The sequence below is a fragment of the Crocuta crocuta genome, unplaced genomic scaffold (genome assembly GCF_008692635.1).
Source record: "Crocuta crocuta isolate KB4526 unplaced genomic scaffold, BGI_CrCroc_1.0 scaffold235, whole genome shotgun sequence".
Taxonomy (NCBI): domain Eukaryota; kingdom Metazoa; phylum Chordata; class Mammalia; order Carnivora; family Hyaenidae; genus Crocuta; species Crocuta crocuta.
In genome coordinates this window covers 576,384-600,024 of record NW_027531285.1, presented here as the reverse complement: position 1 = coordinate 600,024, position 23,641 = coordinate 576,384, and positions in this window count along the sequence as shown.

Below are 23,641 nucleotides of genomic sequence, written 5' to 3'. Positions count from 1 at the left end.
GTATATTCTCTGGTATCTTCAGAACCTAATTTGTTTAATTACATAATTGTTTCTTTAAAATCCTAATATCACATTTTCCATTGAAAACTACCAAATGGATCGCCAGATTGTTAAACACTAACATAGTGTTTGGTGGGGATATTTATATAATATGTATTTTTAAAATATACATTTAACTATATATATTCACTAAATAAATGTGACATATAGCTATATATGTAATATATAAATATTTATGATATATTTTTTATATGATACATTGATCAGAGGTTTTAGAGTTAACAGTTTAACGTGACTTTGAAAACTTGTAAACAAGGAAGTTCACTTTTTACTTCTGTGTTAATAAAATGCAGAACTGAGTTTGAGATAAAACAGAAACATATAAGGGGCCTTCTTTATGTTATCTACAAAAGCACTTCCAAAGATTTTAAAGTGTATGAGCTTGGGAGAACAAAACAGATCTGCACTTTTTTTCAGGTCTTCAAAGTTTGAGGTCATCTATTACCACTGATAAAATACAGCATCATGTCTAGCAATGGATTATCCCAATTCCTTCCACGTTACCGTGTTTCATATTTACTGAATATTTATCACTGTTTTAAGCCATGTAAAGATAAAAATTCAGTGTGGGTAGGGAAAGAACATAGATATTAGGCAATGTTTCCTGTTGTTGCCAAATTCTAAATTCCCAGTGGCAGCTCCCTCTTTAAGATAGAAGTAGAAGAATAGTTGCCAAATTCTAAATTCCCAGTGGCAGCTCCCTCTTTAAGATAGAAGTAGAAGAATAGTCACAATTGTGTTTCCGTATGACAAACTGTCACTTCATGAGAAATAGAAGGTATTATTTTGAATTCAAATTCCATATGTTTTTCATATGTTGACTTTAGAAAAACAGGTATAGTTTGTCATTTCTATGACATTGTAGAAACAAATCTACATCTAGTTGAATATATTTAGACTTGTGAATTTTGTGCTATAAAAGATGGGAAAAGAAAATGGTTGTGACATATGTAGCTATAGAGAAGTATTTACAGTTTATTAACACTTAATACTTAACACTTTAGACTATGCTAACTAAGATACAAACCCTAATGATAAGTGTACTCAATTTATTGAATAAAGAGTTCATGATAGCAAATGAAAGTCTTTACTTTTAAATTTAAAATATTAATAAGTGATTTTTGAAATATTGAAAATGATTTTAAATGTCATTGTTTTAAAGTTAACAAAAGTATCTTTTTGGAGGACAGATATCAAAGGTATAGAGACAGTTTCTCCAAAATTTAACCTTTAACAGAAGTTAATAGATAACACTAAAGCATTTATTCTATGGCAGACACTATTCTATGCACTTTACAGATATTAACTAATTTTTTTTCTTCATAACAGTCCTATGAAATAGGTGGCAATGTTATTATTCCCTTTTATAGATGAGAAAGTGAGTCAAAAGAGAGGCATTAAATGACTTACCCCAGGTAACAATAGCAGTTAAGTGTCAATGCCAAGGTGTGAATCGAGGCAGCTTGGTTCCAGAACCTGCTATGTATGAATACATCATCTATTCTTAGTGTTCTCTGTTACCACATGCCATCTTTTATTTTTGAGTATTTTTTTAAAGATACTTTTATGGGTTGAACTGAGTTCCCCAAAAAGTTACAGTGAAATCCTAACCTTAGAACATGATCTTTTTCGGGGGTGCATGGGTGGCTCTGTCTGTTAAGTGCCCAACTCTTGATTTCGCCTCAGGTCATGATCTCAGAGATTGTGAGATCAAGTCCTGCATCAGGCTCACTGCTCACAGAGCAGAGCTTGCTTGGGATTCTCTCCCTCCTCTCTCTCTATCCTTCCCCCTGCTCATGTGTGCATGTGTTTGTACCCTTTTCCTCTAAAAATAAAAAAAATGAAAATGAAAATAATATTATCTTTTTTTGGAAGTAAGGTTGTTGCAGATGTAATTGATTAATTAACATCACACTTGAGTATGGTGAAACCCCAATCCTATATGACTGGAATCTTATAAGAAGAGAAGAGAAAGAGACACAGAAACACACAAGGAGAACAAAGCCATGTGACAATGGAGAAATCGGAACAATGAATCTATAAGCCAAGGAACAATGAGGACTAATGGCAAATACCAGAATCCAAAAGGATGGATTCTCCACCACAAGTTTCAGAGGGAGTTTGGTCCTACTGAAACCTTGACTTTGCACTTCTAGTCTCCAAACAAGTAAGATAATTATTTTGTTTTGTTTTAATCCAGCTCATTTGTAGTACTTTGTCACTGTAGCCACGGGAAACTAATGCATAGACTGACTATATCAATATGCAAAAAACAAACAAACAGGAAGAAAAATATAATTAAAGGATAAGGAAGTGTAACCTTCAGAACTGTGGAACTTAAATATAGGAAAGGGTCTAGATAAAAAAACTTTGAGGCTTTCAAGGGACTAGTGCTTCTTGCCTTAGAGATGATAGATAGATAGATAGATAGATAGATAGACAGACAGACAGATTACTAGGAATTAGGACATATTCAGTTTTGGCAATAAACTTACAGTTTCTGAATATGCTTTGCTGAACTACTTCAGATATCTAATTCACCCCCACATTTGTATACAACTTGAACTAGAAATACTGAGAATGAAGACAGCATGTCTTCTCTTTGATGAGTACCTATATTCGGTGCCTAGCAGAGGGCTCTACCCAGCCACGACTTCCCTGTAGATAGGGCACTATTCCTGGTGCTGCTATTGTTATGGTTCAAGCTTTGTATAGAAAATGGTCCTGCGTTTCTCCTAGTGGAAAAGATGTCACTTGGTTTTTCTCCCTCTCTTTTTTTTTTTTTTATAATGGGTTGCAAGCAAATCTGGGTAAACTTTGGCATGAAGAGAGATATTATCTGGCTAGGATTGTTATGAGTGATAGAATTGTCTTAGACTTCCTTCTTTTGGACCAAGGTGGACTTTTATGCCCTTAGTAATATAACTTTATACTTTAATGTATAAAATTGACTGTTTTTCTTGTAAGATATGGAATAAAATAAGTCTGTCCCCTTTTAACCACATTCACTAATATTGCAAATACAAGGAAACTCACTGAGGAAAAAATTAAGAGAAATTAAGAAAGAACTTAAATAAATGGACAGGTATACAATGATTATGGTTTGGGAAATTCAGTATTGCCTGTTTTCTCCTGAAATGATTCAAAACAATAGCATTCAAAACTCAGAAAGCTTTTTTGCAGAAATTGACATTGATCTAAAAAGTTATACAAAAAAGCAAATAATCCAAAAATATTCAAAAGAGTCTTCAATTTAAGCAAAGTTAAGAGAGTCAAGAAGCTGATTTCAATACCAGGCAGAAAGCTAGAGTAATAGAGATATTTTATATTTGGGTAAGGAAATAAAATATGTTAGTGAAATGAAAGATGGAATACATAAATAGACTCCAACATACATGATTTTTATAAAAGTTATTAAGGAAATTCAATAGTAAAAGGCACACATTTTTAAGAAATAGGTCTGGAACACCTGGATATCTGTATAGAAAAGAAAAAGAGTCTTACAATCTGACTTACTTCAAAGGCAAAAATTAATTTGTAGTATTTCATGAACCTAAATAAAGTTAACATTATAGAGCTTCTATAATACAACATAGCCAAACATGTTTGTGACCTTGAGGTAGATTTCTTAGCTTCACAAAGGCACTATCATTTAAGGAAAAAAGTGGAAAACTAGAAAGCATAAAAGTTAAAATATCTGCTAACGCCACTTTGGCATACGAATAGGTTAGTCGATGAATGAGATGAAATGTTTGCATTGCATGTTTGATGAAAGAGTTCCTGAATACATAAAGATCTTCTTCATATCAGCAATAAAAAAGACTTAATTTTTTTGAATAACACGTCATCAAATTCTGCTTGACCTGCCCGTTTTACAACTGCACAAGAGCTTCGGCTGGTGTCTTGGGTCTCCTGAGTATGAGTCAGCTTGGCCAAGGGTGGCAAACAAAGGACTATGGTACAAGGTGACCGGACTTCTGGGTGACTGGCAGCCAACGGGTGCTGTAAATTGGACTGGCTAATGCATTCTGTCTTGGTCTCACTATGCCCCTATACTTTGTCAGAGCTATGACAAAAACACATAGGGGCAGTGGGCCGTACGTGTGGCTGTCCACTGGCTCCAAGACTTGTGAAGGAGAATGGTGTGTGGTGCTGGCACCACTTTTCCTTCAGAAACTTGCAAGTTTGTTATGCTGTTCATGGATGACCTGGACACTTTCCCCAGTGAAGTTCCATAATGTCTAGCAGTCTCTCCTGCATGGTAGCCACCACTGTGACTTAATATACACATCTGATCAAAACCTAATTGATTTTGCAGAAACTGTCAGAAATGATTTACAGACAGATCTTCTTTGGTTTTGAACTATTTACCAACAGGAAGGATTCCCAGAACTTTATCAGAAATGTCACTCATTTTTTTAGATGTTCTAGCTTTCTTCACCGGGTATCTTTTAGGTTACATGGAGAGAATTGGGAATGGACCTTGAGATGAGTTCTCTCATCTCCAAGACTTTCTCGGTGGCTGTCCAGCTGCTAGAGGAGAACAGACTCTTCTTTCCCTTTGACACAGAGTGAGAAGAAACAAATGCAGACTTCAATCTACTGTCTGCCTTTCTTGGGTGGAGATAGATGTCCATTAGGAGGAGTGGAGTTCTTTATCAGGATCACTATTATGTCTTCCACAGAAAGTGAAAGACCAAGCGGTGCTTGGGGTTCTGAAATTGACTGACAACCAACTTCCTGAAGACAATTCCTACTTTGGAACTATGATTAGCACTTTTTAATTCAAGAGGAGAATCTGCCTCTTTTAAAATGGTTACATTGTATCTCGTCTGAGTTATAAACGGACCCCTAGTATAAATCAGAGTTTTTGACTACAGGAATTAAAGAAATTAAAGAAGCTCTAAACAATTGAAAACTGACCTAAATGTCTGAGTCTGTAAAACTGAATAGAACTAGAAGTCCACTTAGCAAAGGTGTATTAGAATCATAGATAAATATATTCTCAACAATATGCTTATATACAAAAGACAAGAGGGTAGCCGCTCCCATCTGCTGTTCTTAGAAATGAGAAGACGACTCTGATTTCTTCCAGTCTAATGTCCCAACAATCACCTGCACTATGGGAAGGTTTCATAATACTTTTATCTCATGATGGTATTGTGACACATTTTATAACAATTCTTTGTAATAATTTAAATTATAATGTACTTTATGAATAGAAAACAGACACCAGTAACAGAACTCTACCATGATACCTAAAAGCATCACGCAGTTGAAGCAGAGGTAGCGGATAGCCTGCCGTATACACATGGTGGCAATTGCGGCAGAACTTGCACAAACCGAGTAGGGCTGATTTCATACAACTTGACCCAAGGCTTCAAATAATTCTTCTTGAGCTTCTATTCTTGCTTGACTTCTGAGTGCACATATCACTGTAAATTATGCTGTATCAGAAACTAAGTGAAATATAGTAATAGTTAAAATTTTAGAGACATCTTTTATCTAGATACGAAGCATCACAGGTTTAGACTCTTTCTTTTATGAAAGCAGTTTTTACAATGACTGGCTAATTATGCCTCAAGACCATCTTTTGATTGATTTTCACATTGTTATGTACAGTTCAAGTACCGTGATTTTGCTACATTTTTAACGTGTTCTGCATCTTAGTTGCCCTGAAAACACATTATTTAGATGACTTAAATTATTCTCAAAATAGGCCCTTGATAACCTAGAAACATTCAAATGGACCTTTTGAGACATAAGTCAAAAAATAAAAAAGAAAGTAATTGACTGAAACATCTCAGACTCATTGGTACTAGTTTTTTAACCAAATTTCAGGATTTTTCCACCGTAGGACTCTATATAATTTATAAAACTCTATCTTTCAAATGTTGCTCATGTATATACTTTTAAAGTATCAACAGATAGTATCAAATTATCAATTTGTCCATCCTGTTAAAGTATGTGTATGCACATTTGATTAAACTATTTGAAATTATTTTTCCTATTAAGCTTATTTTCCAAAGGGTTAAAAAAGTCATACATTCATGAAAATAGGTATGCAAATGGCCAAAAAGCACATAAAAATATGTTAAATAACAGTAATCATTGGTAAAACATGAAAAATAAGAGTAAGATACCATTTCACAAACTCTAGAATGGTTAAGATAAAAAATCCTGACGTTATCTAATGTTGGCAAAAATTTGAAGCAACTGATTATTTGTATAGTGATTGTGGAAACATAAAATAACAATACCATTTTGGAGAACCTTTTAGTGATTTCTTAAAAGAGTAAACATATAGGGGTGTCTAGGTGGCTCAGTTGATTAAGCTCCTGATTTTGGCTTAGGTCAGGATCTCAGTTGGTGAGTATGAGCCCACATCAGGCTCTCTGCTGTCAGCACAGAGCCTGCTTCAGATCCTGTCCCCCTCTCCATTTGTACCTCCCCAGCTCACACTCTGTCTCTCTCAAAAGTAAATAAACATTAAAAATAAAACTTCAGCATACATCATGCCAATGATTTAGCACTCTCATATTAAGTATCTTCCCAAGAGAAATGAAAGATTTCTGCCAACAGAAATGCTTAGGGTAGTTTTATTAAAAATAGCACAAAAAGAAAAAAGCCATCAACAGAATATCGTATAAATACACGTTTTAGTATATTGATATAATAATAATATAAAAGAATTATGATTTATGGCAGCAATGTGGATTAATCTCAAAATTATTATATTAAATGAAAGAAGTGAGACTGAAAATAATGCATCATATCCAATTCCAATTTTAAATTCTAAGAACAATGGCAACAAAATTAATCCATGTGGCAGAAATCATAAAGTGGTTCCCTCTTAGAGTTAGGGTTTGAGGTGGGTAAGAATTGACAAGAATGGAGTACAAGGAACAATTCTAGGTGATGGAAATGATTTATATCTCTATTGAGTGGTAATTACATTGATTTATAAAATTGTCCAAGCTCATCAAGTTGAAAACATAAGATCCCTGCATCTCATTGTATAAAACTATTACTCACAAAAAAATCAAATAGAATAAATATCTTCCCCTATATTTTTATTTTAATGCTATACTAGAGCCTAAAGCATGATTTAATGACTGTAGGAAGAGTGGTAATATATAATAATTTCCCTGGATCCTTAGTTACAAAAGTGTGACTTTATTAAAACAGATAAAGTATAATGATAGATGTTGGTTCTTTGCACTTGTTCGGATGAACATCATCCACTTAGAGAGTTAGGAATGATACTATTACTCTGGAGGCTGTGCTTGTCAATTTTTCATTCCAAAAGCAAACCTAGAGCTCAAGTACCACTTTACCCAGTTAATCTGTGTCTTATGACTTACTTGATTTTGCTATTCAGAGTTCTATTAATTTTTCAAGTATGCCCAAAATAAATAGCCAAAGTAGGCTTACTGCATCAAAAAGAAAAAATATATAGGTCTACAAAAATATCCCCTTCACTCAACATTTTAATTAGAACAAGAAAAAAACAAGAGCTTAGCTTAATTCTGGAAGAGTACACAGATACATTAAGGAATTTATGCAATTCTTCTGACTCTGGTTCATTATTTGCCAGGCAGGCAAGAGCTCAGTACAGCCAGAAAAAGCTCCCAAATGGGATTGGTTAGGGATGTTATATCTTAAATAACAATTGTGCCCTGCTTTTGGAAAGCCTCCCAAATGTGACCAGCGGGGAACATTAGATCTTAAATAACAACCGTGCCTCTCCATTTAGAAAATAAATCAGAGTTTAAAAGAAACCTGTCTATGCAAGTACACTGTGATTAAAATTAAGTGAAATTAAGTGTAGTGTGATTGGATGGAGGTTTTTTTTTTTTTTTAGGAGTTTGTGCAAAATGGCAATTGCTGGCGTAACCAGGCTAAATGTATTTCCTTGAGACATCGTGCATTCAAGAAATGTTCTGGCCACTAGGTATCTCAACGCTTTTTAATTCTTTATTACTTGCTGATTTGCACTGAAAATGTTATGCACCTTGGTTATATTGAATAAAAAATTCATGTGAATATAATTATTATTTGTTGCTCAATCTAAGCTAAATACAGAGATTTTTGAAGTCTTCACTGCTTAAACCTATACATTGAAATTGTGTATGTAACGTTCATAATAATATCTTCAATTTATATGGGCCATTTCTCCTGAGAAGCTCAAACTTACTAATATGTGATCAGTATGATTTTTCCTTTTCAAAGTGATAGCGATCTATAATGAGTGTATGAAAAGCATATTTAAATAATCTGAAATCAGCAGAGATATAATTAAAGCCCCCTCCCAAACAGCAGGTCTGGGAATGCTGCATTACTTATGTGCTAGACATTGCATCTGAGGTTGATGCAACTCACGTAAAGTTGTAATTCTAAGCATGAACAGATCCAAAAAACCTCCAGGGCAGTTGTGCCAAAGTTCCCATCTAATAGCTATATATCTATGAACTCTAAAGAGTCATGGACTCCATTTACTTAAAACACTATGAAGGTGAACTTTATTGAAGAGAAGAGTATATAGGAGGAGTTAGGGGCTATTGGAAACTCCATATTTTTGCATGTCTTGATGTTGTCCAGCTTATGCCTGAGTGAGGATCCAGGCACCATGTTCACCATAGAATGCTCCCAGTTAAAACTGAGCTTACTAAGTGAGAGCATTACTGCAACGGTAAGTCTGAAGAATAAGACTGAAGCCCAGAAAAGATCATTTTGACTTGTGAGATGGCAATGTAGGGTCTAAATATAGGCAGAATATACCAGAAGGGATCCTGAATGGCTAGGAGACCTAGAATGAACTAAAAACCCAAGATTTGAGGTCCTGTTAGGAAAACTCAGGTAGAAATAGGAAAATGTGACAGATTCTAGAAATAGGCTTAGTTAACTTGGCACTTTGTCTGACTTTGCCTCATTGGCTAATGTTCTCTCTTATTGGTTTTCAGTTTCCAGAGAACTATTATCTTTGTTGCTACCATAACATATCATGGTTTCTCTGTCCTCTCTACACTTCATGTCCCATTTTTAAAAAAAAAAATTAATGTTTATTTATATTTAAGAGAGAGAGACAGATAATGCTCAAGTGGAGGAGAGGCAAAAAGAGAGGGAGACACAGAATCAAAAGCAGCCTCCAGGCTTCAACCTGTCAGATGGAGCTTGACGAGGGGAGAGGGGAGGAGCATGAACTCAGGAACTGTGAGATCATGATCTGAGCCAACGTTAGACACTCAACCGACTGAGCCACTCAGGAGCCCCCACAATCCTATTTTTAAGTGAGGTCATGTGAAATTCATAAGTGGCAAGGACATCTTTCTAAAAAACACTATGAATAAGAGCAATGTCTAAAAACCTAGACTTGTTAATATAGCTGAACTGTTGCATTTGTGAATACTTTATAGTAGGATACCACTAACAGATGGACAACCATAAATAAACGGATACATTCCTAGAAACATACAATCTTCCAAGACTGAATAAGGAAGACATAGAAAGTCTGAATAGACTGATTACTTATAAGTAGATTGAATCAGTAACCAAAAGCCTGCCAATAAACAAAAGTCCAGGGCCGTACTGCTTCACTGATGAATTGCACCAAATACTCAGATTTAATATGTATCCTTCCCAAACTCTTCCAAAAAATTAAAAATGAAGGAGTTCTTCCAGATTCACTTCATTTGGCCCTACCTTGATACCAAAACTAAACAAGCAAACCACAAAAAAGAAAGACACTTGGGGTGCATGGGTTGCTCAGTCTGTTAAGCTTCTGGCTTTGGCTCAGGTCATGATCTCATGGTTCATGAGTTCAAGCACCACATCAGGCCCTGCACTGACAGCTCAGAGGTTGGAGCCTGCTTTGGATTCTGTACCTCCCTCTCTCTCTCTGTCCCTCCCCCACCTGTGCTCTCTCTCTCTCTCAAAAATAAGTAAATGTTTCAAAAAAAAAAAAAAAAGAAAGGGAATTACAGGCCAATATCCCTGATGAACACAGATGGAAAAAATCATCAATAAAATATTAGCAAATCTAATTCAGCAATACAAAGGATCAAACACCATGATCAAGTGGGATTTAATCCAGGGATTCAAGGGTAGCTTAATCAATCAACATGATACACTACTTAACAAAATCAAGGACAAAAATTATATGATCATTTCAACACATGCAGAAACAGTGTATGACAAAACTCAACAATCATTTATTTTGAAAAAAATTTTTAACATTTATTTATTCCTGAGAGACAGAAAGACAGAACATGAGTTGGGGGGAGGGGCAGAGAGAGAGAAGGAAACACAGAATCCGAATCAGGCTCCAGGTTCTGAGCTGTCAGTACAGGGCCTGATGGGAGGCTCAAACCACGAGCTGTGAGATCATGACCTAAGCTGAAGTTGGACTCTTACCCGACTGAGTCACCCAGGCTCCTCAACATCCCTTTATTGATAAAAACTCAACAAATTGGGTTTAGACCAAATGTACCTCAGCATAACAAAGACTGTATAAGCCCAAAGCTAAGGTGGGTGGAATGGGAAAAGGGAATCAAGAGATATAAACTTTCAGCTGTAAAATATTTAAGCCATAGGAATGTAATAAATAGCATGATGATTATAGCTAATAATATTATATGGCATATTTGAAAGTTGCTGAGAAGATTTTTCTTCAAAGTTCTCATTATAAGAAAAAATTTTTTTGTAACTTTGTATGAGGATGGTAATTACACTTATAGTGATGATCACTTTGCAGTGTATACAAATATTGAATTGTTATGGTGTAGCTTGAAACTAATATAATTTTATGTCAATTACACTTCAAAATTTAAACATGAAAATATATAAAATATGATATCTATGATACCTCATTATTCTTAATATCAATATGCATAGTGCCAAACATTATGGAAAGGGAAAGAGATAATTTTATGCATATTAAAATATATTATAAAAATAATCTAATGAAAGCATTTATTCTAAGCTTTTTGGCTCTGTGCAGATCCCCTGTATTAGAGAGGCATTTATTTTTACCACAAATTGACAGTGTAAGTCAAAGTTACCCTATAATGGGAAAGTAGGATTTTTCAAATTTCTATAATGAAACTTTACACTATTTCTATAATGAAAGTTACCTTATAATGGAAAGGTAGGATTCTTCAAATTTCTATAATGAAACTTTCCTTCTGTACACTCTTCTATGTGTATATTTATACACAAAAATTATAGAGACATTTCAATGATTTAATATGTATAAAATAAAATATAAAAATAGAAATTTTACAGTATGAGAAAAAATACAAATTATAAAATGATCAATCTCTTTATTAAAGATAACATTTCATCTTCAACAAAATAATATTAATAGCTATCAGTTATGAAAGGAATGTAATTGAAACTTTATTATTTTCAAAAATATGTATTTATACTAAGATTTTTCTGATACTTGATTTTATTATCTAAAGTGACTGGAAAGTTATCTTAAATTTAATTGAGATAAGCCTCACAAATTATAATACTCATTTTACCCTACAATTCTTACATTAAGTATATATGTGTGTGATTCTGCAATAGCTTCCCTATAAATGATGTGGTAAATGCATTTCACTGGTGGTTCTAGCTGAAATCTTTGATAGAATCTTTTATTCTTTGTTTGATTTTATATTCTTTCTTTTTCTGACTTCCAGTCAAAGCAGAAACACTATTAATGGTTTCACATTTCATATAATCCAGTTTTCATCAAAAATGTGCTTTTAAATTTAACATACACTTTCTCAAGCATGTCTTTCCTTTAGAAGGACATGAAAAAAGTAGTTCACATATTTCATTATTAAAAAGCAGTAACAAATTGCCTAAAATTACAAACTTCCACTCCATAATTAACTCTTAAAAAAATCAAAAGCAGAACAAAATATTTCATTAAGCAGTTTTTATAAGGTAATAAAACAATACTATTAAATGTCTTTAAAGACTACTAAAATTTTAGAGTTTGTCTATATTTTGCTCATTTATGACATGAATATCTTTTTAATCATGCTATCATGATTAGATACTACTAATAGTTTAAGGTAATGTTCATCATTTTAAAAAATTTATTTATTTATAGTAAGAGAAGAGAGGCAGAGAAAGAGGGAGAGGGAATCCCAAACAGACTCCGTGCTATCAGCGTGGAGCCCCACAATGGGGCTCAGTCCCCAAAACCCCAAGATCATGACCTGAGCTGACATCAAGGGTTTGTAGCTTAGTCAACTGAGCCACCAAAGCTCCTATACCATTTTTAATAGAAGATGTAAAACTTAATTTCAAATTATCTTCATAATAATTTGGATTATACTGCCTGACATCTCATCAGATCTTAAAAGATCATCATTGACTTTATATTGGTGATTATATTGACTAAATTATTAACTAATGTTGACTAAATTAGGTGATAAAGAATTTAGAGTATGAGAAACCTCCATTCTGCTATTTTTCATTATAGTCTTGGCCTCATTGTTTGGATGATCTTGATTATTGCTTGTAGCACTGCCTAATGAAAGATTTTCCTTCAACACTGGTGTTCAGGATATTGGGGGCGGGGGTTGATATTTGAATCTTTTTTATGTTCTGTATTTAAAGAGTCAGTATTAGGGTTAGGTCAGGAGATGTATTGAGGTAGCTGACTATTTCTGGCTATCACCAATAGTTTAGTAACATATCAATGAACTACTTTCAAGTCCTTTCCCTCTCTATCATTTACTCAAAAGAAACCCTGCATTAGATCATAAGGCGTGGAGTGCCTGACTGGCTCATTCAGTTAAGCATCTCACTCTTGATTTCAGCTCAGGTAATGATCTCACTGATGGGCTCTGTGCTGAAAGTATGGAGCCTGATTGGGATTCTCTCTCTCTCCTTCTCTCTGCCCATCCCCTGCTCTCGCTCTCTCTCTCTCTCTCTCTCGCTCTCTCTCACTCTCTCTCTGCTTTTCTCTCTCTCTCCCTCTCTCAAAATAAATAAATAAACATTTTTAAAAATAAAAATACTGAAAATTAAAAAAAGACCATAAGGCTAAACTGGAACATTATCAGTGCAACATACATAGAGAACATAGAAACCTGCACTTCTCTTAACGTGTTCATTTATGCCTTCTGGATCTGCTTGATACACCTTTTCTGATATACCATGGATTTTTGGTATACCCACCAACCCTAAAATATGTTAAGAATGTCCATTTTTTCCCTAAAGTTAGCAACTCACATTTTCTGGATCCGAGTAATATAATAAGATCTCTTTTGTAAATGGAAAATAGTGTGTCTCCAGTACTTTACAGGTACACCTTGCAACTCACCTACTGGTGTTTACCAAGGACTTTTCTACCTCAGACACTTTTAGCACCTTCACATATGCTAAAGATAAACTTACAAACTAGACCTGTTGTATAACTCTTTCTTGCCCTGCATCATATTTGAACAGATAGTCTCACTTGTCTATTAAGTCAGAGCAGAATTTCCAGGTATGAAGTATGCTGCTTACAAAGTTGAAAGAAGCCCATTATGCCTTATTAGGTTGTTGGGGATGTGAAGTGTAGCAACTTGTCCCTTATTTCAGAGGGAAGATCCTGGCATGCTATAGGCACTTAACTCCTAAAACATTCACCAATGTAGCAGGTTCTTAAATCTTCAATTACTATCTACCATAGATAGTAATTATGATGGTAGATGGTAATTATGTCCTAATAGAGCATCTAGCATATTTTATACTTTCTGCTCATGGAATTCAATTACCTAATATCATTAATATAATGGACTGATGTGATGTTCTGGTGAATATTAAGATGATCAAGATCTCTATGACTCTATTGTGACAAAGGCAAGTTAAAAGAGCCCTAAAACACTCTCATAAATTGGGGCTCTGCTTTCCAATTACAGTTTAACTGGTTTTGATTCTCACATCCTATTGGTATTAAGAAAAACTGTTGCCAAATCATAACATGTAAATCGAGTGATAGAAGTTTTGTTTATTGGTTGCAATAACTGATCACATTAGCTGTGGTGGAGCTATAACCTGACTAGGCATGCAATACTTTATAGTCATCTGCCATAATCCATCTGAATTTTATCAGTGTCACAGAAGCTAGGTGATATGATGGACTCCACCATAATTGCATTCTTTTCATAAATTTTTTAACCTTTATTCATTTTTTGAGAGACAGAGAGAGACACAGCATGAGTAGGGGAGGGTTAGAGAGAGAGAGGGAGACACAGAAGCTGAAGCAGGCTCCAGGCTGGGAGCTTTCAGCACAGAGCCTGACATGGAGCTTGAACTCACGAACCATGATAGCATGACTTGAGCTGAAGGTGGAAGCTTAATTGAGCTACCTGGGTGCCCCTACCATAACTGCATTCTTCAAGTTTTTGTCGATGGAGTCAACATCTGCAATTTTTGGTTAATTTGTTATTTTTCTTGTGGCTTACTATCTTGACTTGAGCGAAGGGAGATTGTGGAAGTTTCCATTGCATCCCTTCTGTCATAATGGCTGTTACTTTCCAGAATAGGGAACTAATCCTCCCTCTACAGGTGAGGGTTATACCAATGTAAGTATATGTACCCAGATCTTATTTTTTTAAACCAGAGAAATATTCACAGAATATTTGAACATTCACAGAATATTCACAGAATATTAACAGATAGCATTGGATTAGTTTTCCATTTATCACCTGGTAGACATATGCTCCTACTTGACTCAAAGACGATAAGGGCCCTTAAGTCTTTATTAGTGTCAATTCAAAATTCTTATCCAAGAGATATGAAAAATCTGGCTTAGTGCATAATTATTCTAGCAAGTGTTTGTAGACTCCTTTTTGGAAACTTTAAATGATTATTTACTATGTATATGTGCAGCAGAATTACAAGAACTTTCTTCAGGAGAAAGACATACTAAACAATAGGGTCTGGGTCTCTGAACTTACTTGTATCTGGAATATAGGTAAAGAACAGCAACAGCTCATATCAGCTTCTCTTTGCCAGTATGAACTGTGTTATTATTATTATGGAAATTGAGCAATATTCTAATTGATTAACACTCTATCTAAACCTAGTGGCACCATGATCTATTAGCCATCACCCTAAAGCTATAATTTCCACATTTCTGTGCTCCCTAAGAAGTATCAACATAGAGCTTTGGGTAATTTTGTAAATAGGTGTGCCATACACAGCCTTTTCAGGCTCAGAAGAACTAACAATCTGTGACCTACTTCCAAACAAAAACATTTTGGGGATCATGTTACATAAGATAATCAATTAGTGTTAATGGATTTCCTTTATAGCCAGAAATTGGAATATATGAAAAAAGAACAGTAATTTTAGATATCTAAACATCTCAAGGTACTATTATTTAACATTTGACCCTCAGAATTATTGTGCTTTTCACATATGCTGTTTCTTCTGTGTCAGAAAAGACATAGTGCCCAGTTTAATGTTTTCCTCCCATCCCTCGAATTTTACAGTATTTTTGGTTAAGTTAGCATATTTCCTAAAACAATGTTTTTTTCTACAATCTTTCATGTATTATATAGAGATCTCTAAGGTATTCATTTTATATCCCCTAAATGTATTCACTTAGATACTGCCATATTATATTTACTTGTTCCTATTTTATTAAGTCCTGGTTATACTGTTTTGCAGCCAACTGTTTCTACCAGGAAAAAAAAAAACATTTATTCTTGAACTCATTACAGAGGAATCAAGTAAAGTTCACCAGTTAACAATTGAGACAATGACTTAAAATAAAATCTAAAGTAATATGTAAATTAATATCATTTAAAATTACAATTAGATAAGATTTGCCATATTAAATTAAAATCAGATGCAAAATAATCTGTTCTTTATGACAAATACACTTCAATTTCATTCTATATGATTATTAGAGAGTGGCATATAACATAGAAAAATTATTAACAGTGAGCTTATGTAAATAAATTTTGATTTTATTGCATGTGGATGCTTACAAGCAGATATAAATTTTATGCCCTATAATATATCCAGTTACCTGTGGCATTTTATCAGTTCAAGTTATAGATTCATCTGTGTTGACACTGAAAAACAAATGCATTGCTAGATAGTTGCACAGCAATAAATTAGAGTTTGTTTTTAAAGAAAAATAAAATATTGAGGTATGTGACAACCATTATTGCATTAATTTTGCAAGTTACATAATTTATCAACAGTATCCGATTTATGCAAACATTACCATGCTTTTCTTCCTGTATTATTGTCATTGCTTAATAATTTGCATCAGAATAAATGAAACAGGTGCAAACATAAAGTGAATACCAAAACCCCATATAAAATAATAATAAACTCTAATAGACTAGAGGTCATAATTACATTCTACTGCCTTTTAGACATCTTCATTTGTCTAAATCTCTGTACTCATCTCTATCAACTCCTCAAAATACACTTTGATTTTAAGTTCCTTATGAAATGAGAATGGGAGAACGAACAGAGAGGGTTACCAAAGGGGAGATGGGTGGGGGATGGGTGACACAGGTGAAGAGAATTAAGAGAACACTTATTCTGATGAGCACTGATAGTATCTGAAATGGTTGAATCACTCCATTGGACACGTGGAACTAATATGACACTGTTAACTATACTGGAATTAAATTTTTTTAAGAAGAAGAAATGAGACTGAAACCTGGAACTTTAAGGCTAAATGTAATATCTGTCACGTAGTGACTCAGAAAAATAATTTGGTGGAATAAATAAAGAGATCTGCCTGATGCTAAAAACAAAGTCATATTTTCAATAACTATCTGGTGATCTATTAGGAGCCCAAAGTGCTAAGAACATTTCCATATGTCCCTGCTGTGTTTTAATATAAATGTGACTTTTAAAACATTTGCTCTTGTGTCTATAACTGTGATCATATAAAATGTAAAAGAGAAACTGAAATAGATAGTTCGAAAAAATGACAATAAATTCATCTGAAGTATTTTTCTCTTAAAATGATTTTTTAATTTAATCTAACAATAATGTTATTTTAATATGTTAATTATCCACCTACTAAAAGAGCACAAAGGCATTACCCATGTATTGCCATAGTAACTTTTTTCAGTACTTTGTGTGTGTGTTTAATTAAACAGCATAAGGAATCATAAAACAGAAAACTGTCAGTTTATGTACTTCCAGAAAAGAAGTAATTCAATTTACTTTTATCCTTAGTTGTTATTGACTTGTGGGATTTGAATATTAATCTTTACAGTGTCTAGAGAAAAGAGATGTCTTCAGAGCTAACCATCTATTCAGTGGAAGCTCCAAATGCATTTTGTGGGAAATTTTGCAGCCCATACTTCCCATTAGGCACTATGGAAAAGTAGGCAAAAATGGAAGTGTGCTTTATCAGTGCAATGTAAGCCTCTAAGCTTCTCCTTCTTACCAGACTGTGATGTCTATATGGTGAATCTTTATATTCCATATTGCTCATTCAAAAACAGATAAGTCACCAGCTTAAGTAATAGGTGATGTTTCAGGATATCACCCCAGAGATTCTCTCTTTGGTCTCTATTTTGTCAAGTTTTTACCTTCTCTGGTGGGATAGTCTCATCAACAGACAACAGATTTATTGCTATAGTCTTTAAAAAACACAAAATAAAAACTGCTCTTTTGACTGTCTCATTTTTCTTCCCTGTATAGAAAGTCACTGCAAAAGAGTTGTCAATGCCACCTATTGTTTGGCCCTTTGTTCACCTTTTGTCTTGGTCCAGTCCAGTCAAGATTCACTCCCACCTTTTCCCCTTGCTCTTATCAGTTCAAAAATGGCCACAACATGGTAACTAAGTGGGCAGTCCTCAGTCCTGTTCTCCACTGAGCTCACATACGCTGAGGCAGCTCTTTACTAAATCTGGCTTCCTGCTACGCTGGAGAAGAAAATGAGTCTCAAGCATAATGGCAGACATTTTTGTGCTCTGTGAGTACATTCCCCCAGCTCATCTGCCGTGAAACTACCCACTTAAACCTGCCGCATTTGTCTTCTGGATCTTCCTCAAACAATAGGGAACAGAGATATGTCACAACCTCTACTCTTTGGAGGGACATTTCTGGAAGTCTGTCTGTTCTTCTGGAAGTATCTGTGGGCTCAAGCCTCTTTTGTTTACATGATCAACTTCAATAATCCACACTTTATTAAGTTTTTCTCCTCCCACTTCGTACACTCCCTATCACATCCTCTTGCTTATATTACCTTCCAAATAAACTATTCATTTTATTATTAAACTACAGTGACAAATTCTTGTCTTGGGTTTTGTTTTCATGGAAATCTAAAAATGTCATCTATATCTCTCCTCGCCCACTAAATGTCTGATTAATGCATTTTTATTTAATTCCACCTCTTTTCTTTCAACACTAATACAAGTTCCATAAGGGAAAGATCACTGTCAGTTTTATTGTTATTTTATTGTTGTTGTCTGGCACCTAATAGGCCATAATTTGCTAAATGAGTTAATAAAAGTAACACAGACATCAATATATCCTCAGTGACAAAAATAGTAAAGCCAGACCTGTTATACTACATGGGCTATTGAAATTTTGGAGAGAAATTAAGTATTCTGCATGGAAAATTGAACGTTGATAAATTACAAAAATATAACACACATTAGTTTTTGTTTGCACTTTAGTAATTTAGTACTTTTAAACCTTTTAATAACTAAAATTGTGTTATAAGTTAGCAAGGTCTTATTCTGCAATTCTAAAATTTATATAAGCCAACAGTATTTCTATGCTTTTTTCTTCTCTTTAAAATGATTTATCCAAATGACTACTAAAACATTTGCTTACAAAATAAAATAAACGTTAAGGGTGCCTGGGTGGCTCAGTCGGTTAAGCAACTGATTTCAGCTCGGGTCATGATCTAAAGGTTTGTGAGTTTGAGCCCCGTGTTGGGCTCTGTGCTGACAGCTCAGAGCCTGAAGGCTGCTTCAGATTCTGTGTCTCCCTCTCTCTCTGTCCCTTCCCTGCTCATTCTCTGTCTCTATCTCTCAAAAATAAATAAACATTAAAAATTAAAAAAAAAAACCTTTATGTTGATACTGCACCTACTTCATATAATGTCTGTATAGGCAGTGTATTTTCATGAACCCAAAAGCTGTTAAAAATTTTTGAATGCATTATTATTATGAATTCAAAGTTATTATTGTTTTCTTTAAAAGTATTGTTGCTAGAATGAAAGAATTTATATTTAATTTAAATTTAAAATTTTGAGGGGTGCCTGAGTGGCACAGGTTGGTTAATTGTCTGACTCTTGATCTGGGCTCAATTCATCATCTCTCAGTTCATGAGTTCAAGCCCCACATGGTGCTCTGTGGACAGTGTGAAGCCTGCTTCGGATTCTGTCTCCTTCTCTCTGCCCCTCCCCCTCTCATGCACACACACTCATACACACTCTCTCTCTCTCAAAATAAATAGGTAAGCTTAAGAGATAAATTTTAAAATTTGATATTTGCTATAAAATCGCCCTTTGAAAAGTATCGCATACATTTATGATACTCCAAAAATGGGGATAAATAAGTTACCCTGATACTATCAACACTATTGACTAAAATAATTATTATCTTTGTCCAATGTGATAGAAAACAGTAAGAAATTGTAACTTACATTTCACTGATCACTAATAATAAAACTGTGTGTTAATATTCTATTTTCTGTGAATTTTTGCTAATATATGTGCAGCCTGCTTTCACTGGGGTCTTGCTAATTGCTAGGAGCTATAAACTTTACATAAATGATTGCAATTCTCTTAACAACTTTATAAAACAGTGGCTATTATTATTTCTACTTTACTTAGGAAACTGATAGAAGTAAATAAATTTGAACCCAATCACCTTGCTCTGGAGCCCACACTCCAAGCCATTATGTCTCACTATCTTCCTCTAATTTTAAGGTCCATTTCCTATTTTTCTATTTGATTCTTTACATTTTTATTATTGATAGATTTAATGATAATGATAGCTTAAAAATAAACAAAGAAAAACATTTTAAGAGATTTGGGGAGAAAAAAATATCTTGTAACTATAACTAGATTTGATTATTTTTTTCCTCTCAAGAGAAACTAAATAAGTAACTGTCCAAAATAGAATCAAGTTTTCTGTTTCTTTATGGAAGTTTTCTCCATTTTTTCAATGCCTCTGTTTTTGAGCCCAATGATTATTTCTAGTCAATCACTCTGCACTCTGCCATCCACAAGATTCTGGAAACTATTCAGAACCTTGTATAATAAATAAGTTTTTCTAAAAGAGAAAATTCCATCTTAAAATTCTGATCTAAGTAAATAGCCATACTTGCTATCTTTAAAATCATGATCCTTGTTGGTGCCATTTATCTTAAATGTATATACAAGGATTACATTATTTCACACTTAGAAAGAGGCTAAATGTGATGGTGTCTAGAAATCTTAAAAATTGGAAAAAACCAAATGGGATGCATCAGTTAGTCACACTGATTGATTCTTCATTGCTGTGCTATGTTATATTCAACATGCTATCTGCTTGCTTAAAGCCAGGGTGGGACAGATATATGGGCTTGGAGAACTTAAAGCTTATATAAGTTTGGAAGTTCTCATTAAAAAAAAAAATGTATCTACAAAGTTAGATGCTAAAGTAAATGCTTATTAGCAGGAAGAAAGAAATCACATCAAATTATAGGAGCCTTGGAGAAAACAGATTTCTTTCCTTTCAGAACTCAAGAAAATTTTGGAGAAAAAAAAATAAAGTTTACATTGAATTGCTTCTAGAGTTCAATCTGGTTTCCACTCTGAGCCAGAAATTCCATCCCAGCAATAGTTCTCACAGTGGCCCAAAATCCGTATCAGCTTTACAGTATATTTACTTCTGCTTAAAGCTAATATTAAAATTAACCCTTCAAGGGTCCTTGAGCCCTTCAAGGCTCAACTAAGCCTTATATCATGACTCTAGATCATCATATATATTCCTTTTCTGTGTCATCTCCCCATATCATGTTATAATTTTTTCTTCTTTTAGACAGTCTGGTCACAAGTGAAATATCACTTAATCAGAGGTCTTTTCCGATCTCTTTTCTATTTATACTAGACAAGCACTCTTTCCATATGTTTACCCAACTCTCAGCATTTGCCTTTTTGGAACAATAAATTACAAAATTCATGATTAAGTAATTTATGATTATTCTTTTGATATAGTTGTTTTCTGCTACACATTAAGCTTACTGTAGTATTCCCAGATCCTAGCACATTATCTTGTATAGAGTGGTAACACTGAATCAGGGATATTGGGATGAATTAATTGTTAGCAATAACTGCACTAAATACATGGGCCTTACTAGGTTCTTAGTATAATATTCAATTTCTATACCTTTATCTGTCCTGATGCTCTGAGGATCTTTACTCTTGTATTCTGACCAAAAAATGTGATGAAAGGCTTTTTATAATACGATATGTTTTTATCTCCCTCAACTACTCAAGGAAGCATAAGCCACTTAGAAAACTCAAAGGAGGCTATGCACTTTTTTGTTTGTGCTAGCACCCATTATTTAAATTTGAAAGATGATATTGTTCAGCATTATGACTGAAAAGAAAATATGAGAAGTTTATAAAACCATGGACTATGTTAATGACAAAGCAGCTCGCTGGGAAGGAGTAATTTGAATTTTACTTATTCTCTGAGCATATGACACAGGTGTCCTCTAAGCCAAATGTGTGTATATTTTCATCCATTTTGCATTATACATACTGCTGTTCCTTTCCATTAGCATAGATAATTGAGAGCTGACATACATATTTAAAGTCTTTTCTTAAACCACTTTGAAGTCTAATGATGACATTAAACTATTTAGAAAATGTATTTATCTAATAATTCATTAGAAGTGGTCCTACTGTGACCTTTTCTTTTGGCCTTTATGTCATCAAACAAAAACTAGCATATTTCAAGTCTGTCTAGTTATCAGAGGAGTAGAATTCACAAGAGAACAAACTCCAGATTTACAGAGAATTAGAATTCTTTTGTTGTGCTAAATGGAGTGCATCATTAATCTCAATGAACCTTTAAAGGAAATGAAGCTGAATCAAGATTGAGTAATGAAGAAAGTAGGAAAGTATGGCTTCCATCCTGAATAATTAATCAACATAAGACTGGTGCCAGATTTGAGAACTACATGGGATGAAATAAATGTTCTATAATTGATTTTAGTTTGGTTATACATAGGTGCACTCACAAATTATACATATGTGTTAATTTTACTCATTTATACTTAAAACTTTTTCAAAATTAACAATGATATCTCTTTAAAATAGTTCTATTTTTTGAGTTGTGTAGTATGTTTCCACAACGTATTCATGGATTAACAACAACAACAACAAAAACCTCTGAGAATGTAAATATTTTAATAAGAAGACGAGTCTATTGCCATCAAAAAGAAACTTATAGAGGTCTTGAATAATAACTAGCTTTTAGAGAAATTTGAAGAAAAGGAAATGAAAGTAAAATACTTCATTTTACCCACTGTCAAGAAGTCTTGGCATATAGCAATTGCTCAACATGCAAATATTGAGTGGATACATTATAGAAATGAAAATTAAGTAGAACAGTCCTATAAAATGGAAGAAACTAAATCAAATTTAATTTTGTCAGAGAATCAGCACTGATGACTAATAGTCTTGAGGACAAAATTTACCCTATTATTTGTTGGTTGTGATAAATTCAGAAGCTGTCCATTCTGCATATGGCACTTAGGGTAGTAGACAGCTTTCAAGAGCACCGGTAAATCTTATTTGGAACTCTACTTCCAGCTCTTCTCCTTATGAATGTGCTCCTATTTTTCAGTTGCTCTGTATCTCAGTCTCAATGTCTGTTATTAATAATGCCTTCTTCATAGCCAATCTATTATGATGAAAAAAATCATGATTTTAGATGCAGGTCCAAATTACAGCAATTCTCTTTACTAATCCTGACCTTCTGTATTTTTTAATGGTACCTTTGTTGAGACATAATTAACATATAAAATTGACCCCTTCACAGCATACAATTCAGTGTGTTTTAGTTTTTCTACAGAGTTGTACCAACACTATCTCATCCCAGAACATTTCCGTCAGCTCCAAAAGTAATCCCATCCCAAAGACCAGATACTCCCAATTCCTCCCTCCCTGGAAAACACTAATGTACTTTCTATCTCAAGGAATTTCCCTCTTTCGTCCTTTTTAAAAAAAAAAAGTCTTAGGATTTTCTAAATATAAGATCATGTAACCTGCAAATGGAAATAGTTTTATTTCTTTTCTTCTAATCTGGATATGCTTTCTTTTTCTTGCCTAATTTCTTTGGATAGAATATCCAGTGAAACATTCAACAGTAATGAAAACAGATACTTGCCTTATTCCTAATCTTAGGGAAAAAGCATTCAGTCTTCTGTCAGTAAGCAAGATGTCACCCCCGGATTTATCACAGATGTCCTTTAAGAAGTCAAAGTAGTCTATCCCTAATTTGTTGAGTGTCATTATCATGAAAGAGTGTTGGATTTTGAAAGATGTTTTTACAGGACTTATTAAGTTAATCTTTCCAAAGAACTAACATAAGTTTAATTAATT